The sequence below is a fragment of the Castor canadensis genome, chromosome 1, assembly GCF_047511655.1.
Source record: "Castor canadensis chromosome 1, mCasCan1.hap1v2, whole genome shotgun sequence".
NCBI lineage: Eukaryota > Metazoa > Chordata > Mammalia > Rodentia > Castoridae > Castor > Castor canadensis.
In genome coordinates this window covers 92,000,091-92,008,611 of record NC_133386.1, presented here as the reverse complement: position 1 = coordinate 92,008,611, position 8,521 = coordinate 92,000,091, and positions in this window count along the sequence as shown.

The following is an 8,521-nucleotide window of genomic DNA, read 5'->3' as shown; positions in this document are numbered from 1 at the left end:
ATGAACTATTTGTCAGGGCTGACCTAGAACCATGATCCTCCTGAGCTCAGCCTCCTAAGTAGCTAAGATTACAAGCATGAGCCACCAGCACCAGGTCAGTATCAATTTTTATCATAATATCGAAAGAGCAAAGTAGGCCAGGTGCTCTAGCATGTGCCTGTAGTTCTAGCTACTCGAGATGCTGAGGCAGGAGCATCACTGGAGACCAGGAGTTCAGAAACAGCCTAGGCAACATAGTAAGACCCCCTAACCCTCATCTCAAAAAGGAAGGAAGGAAAGAAGGGAGGGAAGAAGGAAAGAAGGAAGGAAGGAGAAAGAGAAGACTCCCAGTTCGCAAATTCAAAAGTGCGTAGTATCATATTTGTTTGCTTTTTTGGGGGGAGGGGGGTTACTGGGGATTGAACCCAAGACCACTCATGCATGCTAGACAAGTGGTCTTGCCACTTGAACCACACAGCCCCAACCCTTTTGTTTGTATCTTGTTTTTGAGACAGGGTCTCACTAACTTTGCCTGGCTTACCTCTAACTTGCAATCTGCTCACCTCTGCCTCTCAAGTAGCTGGGATTACAGATGTGCTCCACCATACCTAGCTCACATTTGTTTATAATCTATATCGCTTGAAATCCAGCTCTCTGCTCCATTTACATATGGAAAATTCAGTAGCAGTTGAGGCTCCATCTACCTAAGTCTATGCTTTGTACCTTGTATTTCACTAAGACTTGGGAGGGCCTCAGTTATCAATCATTTGCTCACACTGGTTTCTGCTGAAGTACCAGGGCATTTACAGGGGTAAGGGGGGGGGGATTTTGCTGCTTTTGTTCACGTTCAAGGCACTTGAATCATCAATAAAGCTGCTTGTACCTGTGTTGAAAGTTAGCCTTTTCAGTGTTCCCAGAAAGAAAAATTATCTTTTAATTGGGTTTTCTATGAGGGGTCTGAAATAACTTGCTATTTGAATACAGAAAGGCCCAAATCCTTTCCTCACCTGGCTATATAAAAAAAAAAAAAACATTATTTTATTCTGGTTTGTTGGGGCCTGGAGTTTCTGCTTTGGATAATGAAATGTTTATCTTTTAGTAATAGGAGCAATGCCCTAGCACTTTCATACAGATTTTAATTTCAGAAGGGTTTATTTCACTCTCAGCATTGAGACATTCCTGTAGGGTGGAGGATAGAAGCACCCACACACAGCCTTTTGCACAATATAGGTCTGATTAGAATTCCACTTGCACCACGGACACCCATGACAGTGACTGAGACACCTGTCAGAGGTTCACTCCCTGCTTCATCTGATAGGGCAAGGGTGTTTAGGGAGTGTCCAGCAGCTCAACTAGTCCTGTCAGTATCCACAGATGCCTCTGGGGTGAGGAAGTGGGCAACAAGGGTTCCTGTCCTCTAAGAACAGCCAGGGTGAGAAAAACTAAGAGGCCCTTTCCCCACCAATGCTGTAGATAAGTGCAGAGTGGAGAAGAACAGAAGAAAAGTAGAAACTGGTAAAATGGTAGCATTTATTTTGGCAACATGTTTCTCTTAAAGAAAAGAAACCACCTGATTTTTTTCCAAAGAGAAGGAAAGAGTAACAGGAATTTAATGGTGTATTAGTGGGTGAAATTGATGAGACTTTACAAAAAAAGCAAGTTTCTTTGAAATACTACTTCAATAGTTTTGGTATTTGATTTTGATTTAGCATTCTGAATTGTGGCCATTTGAGAAAGAAAGGCATCTTAGTATACAATCATCAAATAGGGCCAGAGAGTGATAATGGAAATAAACAGCAATTAGTCCTAATTTCCTGAAGGAACTATCATACGGTGAAACCAAAAATGACAAAACTTTAAATTTGCAAGCCACTGTATGATGGTCAAAGTGCTGTTACTTAGTTTTATTTGATCCTCACAGCCGTTTATGAGCTAGGCAGCACAAATTCTTCCATCATTTTTCAGGTAGAAGATTCAAATCCAGATCAGTTTAGTGACTTGCCCTAGGTTACATGGCTGGAAAAACCAAAACTGGGACTAGAACTTTGGACTTCTTCTTCTCAGTCCACTTTTGTTTCTGGTAGAAAGATATTAATAGTTCTACAGATCTGTCATTGCAAATAGTCATTAGTTTCCAGAGATGAGTGAAACTTATCCACAGATAGTGTGATTCACAGTACTTATTATTTTATTCTAGTCCGTTTTCACGCACCATAAAATAATATGCGAGTCAATCTAGTAAACTCAGCTCTCAACTTTTCTTTGTATTCTCCAAGAGACTTAATCGCAGCTTGGTTGGCAGATGTAACTTTTGAGGAGCATCACTTTTACCTGCTCCACCCTTTGACCCAGTTTCTACCAAAAGTTGGCACCACAGCTGTCATATTTCACACACTGCAGAAGCTTTGCGCTTGCTTTAGATCTGTCTCAGCAACTTTCAATCAGATTATTTAATTCACTCCGGAAAGAGCAGAAGTAGAGAAACACATTTGCAGGGACACCATCAGGTTCATTCCCTTCCCCACCTATTTCCTAGATTCATCCATTTCCATGCAGGCCAGGGAGAAAGCAAACATACCGGTGGTGTAGTCTTGAGACTCACAAAGACCTTGAGAGTCCATTAAAAACTGTCAGCTCTGAAGGACCCCCAGAAGCCATGGAAGTTTCGAATGTGATACGATTCCGTGAAGAATATCGTGTTTATTGCATTTCTAGTCTCCTTGGGTTTCCTTTATGATCAGAAAAGGCAGACCCTTAACATTTGAGAGTTCCAGGGCAAGAGAACAAATAGAGGTCCACATTTTAAATGTCAGCCTAAATAGATGTGAAATAAAATATACTCTGTTCTCCTACTGCAAAAATGGTGCATCGATAATAAGAAATTAAGATGCATATTTAAAGTTACAGTTTTATGTTACTAATATTTGGCAAAATATAAGGCATTTGAATTTAATTATTATTTTATACTTTAGACATTTTTGTTATCATGCCACTGATATTTGCATGAATATCATATGCAAGTATATAATTTATAAGTTATAACTTGATTTATTGCATAGATTTATTGTTCTTATTTTCATTAGAAAGAGATTACTTATTATGTTGCAGTAATTAAGATTTCAGTAACTTGGTGTAGTGGTACATGCCTGCAATCCCAGCATTTGGGAGGCAGAGGTGGGTTTAAGGCCAGCCTGGGCTACTTAGTGAGACCCTATCTCAAACAAAACAAATGTTAAAAACCACAACAATCCAGGAGTGGAGGTCCATGCCCAACTACTTGGGAGGCTGAGATCAGGAGGATCTTGGTTTGAGGCCAGCCTCTGTAAAAGAAAGTTCACAAGACTCCGTCTAAACCAGTAAAAAGCTGAGCATAGTGGTGCCTTCCTGCCATCCCCGCTACTCAGCAAGTGTAAATGGAAGAGTATTTGTCTAGGCTGGCCTGAGCATAAACTCGAGACCCTACTTGAGAAATAAGTAAAGCCAAAAGTGGTAAAATAAAGCTCAAGTGGTAGAATGCCTGCCTAAGAAGCCCAAAGCTGTGAGTTCAAACTCCATTACCACCAAAAAAACCCAAAAACCAACAACAAAAACATTTTCACATAGTTTGTGCTATATTAACAATAATGAGTTAAGAGATCAAAAATTGATTGTAATTATACAGAGTACAAAATTTGAATGTTTTCAGCAATAATTAAAAGTAAACATAAAATTAATATCATTCTGCACATATATGCATGTTTTTGGTACTGGGAAGTATGGGGAGGAACAAAAGGAACTAAAGCAATTTTTTCTTTTTTATGTGGCAGTGGTATTGCAAACAGGATGGCCTCAAGCTTGCAAGGCAAGTGCTCTACCACTTGCCACAGCCCCACCCCAAAAGTGATTTGTCTTTTAAAATATTCAAAATGATCTATTAAAATTAAAAGTCTCTGTTAATGTACATAAAACTATAATCAAAATTACCTAAATAAGTTAAAATTTTAAATTCACTTTTCAAAAATTTAATTAAGTCTTTAGATAATTTCCTAAAAATAAAACTCTTCACAATTTTATCATTGAATGTCCATGAGCTATCAGTATAAAAATTAGTATCACATTTTATTTGTTATGTTTATATTGGCGTTGTCCAGTAGAAATACAGAACAAACCACATATATGTTTTTATTTTTCATATTAAAAGCTTATCTATATTAGCAAAATTAAAAAGCAAACATTTCAAAAATTGAAATATATTTTAATATATTTTATTCCAACGTGAAATATTTCAGCATGCAATCAATATAAATCAATAAAGCCTCTTACATTCTTTTTTCATGTTAGGTCTTCGAAATTTAAAAAAAAACCCACAAAAGTGCATTTTACACTTATGCCATTTCTCAGTTGCGCTAGTTACATTTCCGGTGCCCTATAGCCACATGAGACTAAGGCTACCAAATGGGACAACAATGTGAGCTGTTGAATATGGCAAGCATTCCTGGGTTGCCACATGCAAATGCTGATTTGATTGGTGAGGCTGTGCATCAATTCATGAAATCAATGCCCAGAAAAATGGGTGTTTCTCATGCCAAGCACGGTGGCTCATCTCTGTAATCCCTGTTACTTAGGGGGCAAAGGTACAGAACTATAGTCCAAGGTTGCCCTGGCCAAAAGTGAGAGACCCTATCTGCAAAAACACTAAAAGCAAAAGAACTCGGGACAGGTCTCAAAAAGTAAACCACTTGATTCAAGCTCCAGTGTCACACATGCAAACACAAAGGATGCTCTCCAAAAATGAGAATGACAGTATGAGGAAAAACTTGCCACATTATCTTTTCTGTTACCTAGGCACATCCACCACTCTAATCCTCTGAAGCAGTATCATCAGTGGCAGTGGAACAACCCATAAATCTCCAGGCACACAGTTGGTTTTGTTTCAAAGGACACATGACAAGAGATTTGAAGAAATATTTCCTTGAGGCCCAAATGGGGTTAGTCATGAAAGTGTACATTTTGGTATTTCAGGCCACACTGTTCGTTACTGAGCACAAGATAATGAGTAATGGAGATGCCCATGCATTTGTTAACTTACTTGTTGGTGTGTTTGTGTAAATCAAGCCCCAGGAGAAGGGTTTGAGAGATGAAATGGATCAGGGCAAAAACCCCAAGACAATTTAGATTTTCTAGGAGCCCATCAGAATAGGAAAGATGGAGATGGACAGGCCTCTCAGGACTGTCCTGGAAAGGATACATGGGCTGGACTCTGATCTTGGCATGGCAATAGTAGTATTCTAAAAGTGAGCTAAATGGCAAGGCCAGGTCTAAGGGCATGAGTGTGCAGGCACAGCTGCCAAAGTATGATGACTTGGATACAATGATCCATTAACTGTTTCTAAACTATTAACTTTTCCAAAGTAGTTAAATATCTGGATACAAAATATAAATTATTACAGTGATCATTATAATTCTGTATAAATCTATTTTATCTTATTTATCCATTCATCCATCAATCTTTTCATTTATTCAACATCTGTCTTCTGTATTGAACATTTACTCATTGCCAGCCCCTGTCTTTAGGACCACAGCACAGAGATTAATAGAACACAAATCCTACTCTTAAATAGCTCTTACTACGCTGTAGGAACCAATTCTCCAATGTCTTCTTTCTTTTCTTTCCTGGTAATTTTCTCCAAAATGTGAACACCTGTTTTATGTTGTCTCCTTCAATGCTGGTGCAGACCAAGGCTCCTTAAAGGGTGTTATCTGTGCCAATTTTTTCTGAGAGGTAGAAAATTCCTGTACAGCAGCTCTTGAGTTGTCCGTTAAAGATGGCTTGTTGGAGGAATTGTATGTTTCTCTAACCTGCTATGAAATATCTGATTTGAAAATATAATATAAGAAGAATAGAAACATTTGTTGTCGGGGCACAACTAAAACTTCTGGAAGGAAGTTATATTCTCCTTTCCCAGGACATCCATTGATTATTCTATGTGAGACAAAATAATATTAATCCAATATCTAATCAAAGATTATGAAATAAAGCTCATTATTTTTTCAAGAGCAGTAAAAACAATGAATAACTCCAAATTACTTAAAGTATATTTGTGGTGACCAAATCTTATACAACCATTCTATATTGGTATGGGGGAATATTTTAAGTGTGAGACTAAATTATAGAATATCTAGGTGACTGTAGCTATTTCTTATAGAATGAAATGGCTGTCAATTGCTACTCCCTTTTTGTACAGAGTTAATTTTAGAACATTATATATGGTTGTTTATTTTAATTATTAATGAAGAGATCATAATATCTCTTAAAAAATCTTTTCACTGTCCAGTGGAGAACTTATTCTCTTTTAGAAACTTTTTTTTTTTTTGCCAAACTCTGGGCCTTGCACTTGCTAGGCAGGCGCTCTACTGCTTGAGCCATGCCGTCAGCTCATACTTGTTCTCTTTCAAGTATTATTGGCAGTGAACCATCTCAATGGTCAAAAATGCCATGCCTTAAATATACTTTAATATTCATTGTCTCATTTGACCCACACAACAACTATATGAAGTAGACAGAGAATATATTATCTTCATTTATCAGATCAGGAGGTTGAGACTAATGACTTTGCCATGCCCATACACATTAGGGTCAGAGATAAAAATAGAACTGAGGTTTCTCCTGATTCTTCATTCACATTGCTTTCTATTATAAAATGGTGACTTCCTAGTTATTCCTCATAAAACCTATGATCTTTGCTAAAAGAAAAATCCTATGAGTAAAATAAGCAGCCTACTAGCTGTGGAAAAATGAGAAAAAATTCCAATAATGTAACTAAATAGCCCAGAAATACTCAACTATAACAGTTCCTATCATCTTCATCTATTCTTCTTTTGTTTCCTGGCCAAAACTTTACTTGGCTATCTTATAAAAATAATGAAATTCTCAATTAAAATATTATGCCTTATTAAAAGGCACATTAAAATTAATATGAACACAAATTGAGCATGATAGACTCCTATTGGATAGACTCCTAATGAATCTTTGCATGTTTTCAACTCAGAGGTCTCTTCAATTTTGCTCCTCTTCCATTCTCTGCCTCACTTAGTTATATTTCTAATGACCCATCATCCAAGTTAAAACTTGTAGGTATGACTTATTCTCTCATTTTAAAAATATTTACTGAGCTCAGACCATATGCTAAGCATAGAAGATAAGAAACTTTCATTTCAGTGGGGAGAAAGAGAATTATCAAACAAGATAATTTTAGCTAATGGTAAGTACCATAGGGGAAATAAACCAAGTGATGACAGAGTTTGCGTTTAGTAGGCTCTCCAAGGACATATGAGTTGAGGCCAGAACAGCTTGTAACAGAATATTCTGGGTAGAGGGAATGATGAATTACAGCTTGGAACAGAATATTCTGGGTAGAGGGAATGATGAATTAAAGGCCCAGAGGAAAGAAAAGCTAAGTGAATTTGAGGAACAGCCTGGAAAGAGAGATGGTGTGAACAGGTAAGAGCCAATATATGTACAGTCTGACTGGTGATGGTAAGGATTTTATTCTTAAAATGATGGGAAGCAATTTGCAGCATTTAAATATGGGACTGGCTTGATTCAATTGCTCTGATGGAGAGAAGCAAGATTGGAGCAGGGAGACTCCTCATGGTAGTCCAAGCAAGAGATGGTGGTGGCTGATTACAGGACAGTGGAAGTTCAGAGATACGCTGTAATTTGAAGGTGTATGACAGAACTGAGTAATAAATCAGATGAGAGGAAGAAGTAGTGGTGGCATACTGGATTAGTCTGTCATTTGCAGGTTGATTATCAATATTTCTTTCCAACTCTGTATTCAGTGATGAAATGTCACGTGCTTAGTCAGTCATGGGGAGAGTATTTACATCACAGAAACTGGAAGATGCTGCAAATAAGGCAGCAATCCTTATCCCTAGGCCCAGTTAAATATTTACATATGAGGGAAAGGAGATTAATCACTGGTGACATCTTGGACACAGATTTTTGGGTTGCCTGTGGAGTCTTCCTTCTACTCCCTCGTGCTTGCCAGTTCTTCATATTCTACCATTTAGACACTTTTCAAGTCTTCTCCTTCTCAACATCTGTCCACAACTTCATTGTCTCTTTCTTGAAGTACTGCAGGGCTGGTGGAGTGGCTCAAGTAGTAGAGCGACTGCCTAGCAAACATGAAGCCCTGAATTCAAACCCCAGTAAAGTACAGCAAAAGCTTCCTGGTTTTTCTGGAAGAGTGTTAATCCTTTAAATTCATCTTTCAAACATCAAATCAAGAAAAATTTCTAAAATGTAATCTTGTTCCTCTCATGCTTATTATCTTTTATTCTGACATGCACAGGACAGTCCACACTTTTAACACTATGTCCCAAAGCCTTTATCCCTGATTTTTATCTTTGAATACTCCTTGTCTTAAACTTAACACCTGAACAACATTCAATTGCTTCTTGTTCTAGATGCACATCGTGTTATCTCTCACCTCCAGATGTGTTCTTACTGTCTCTACTGCATGAAGTGTTATTCCACCCCTTCTGCTACACAGCAATCATC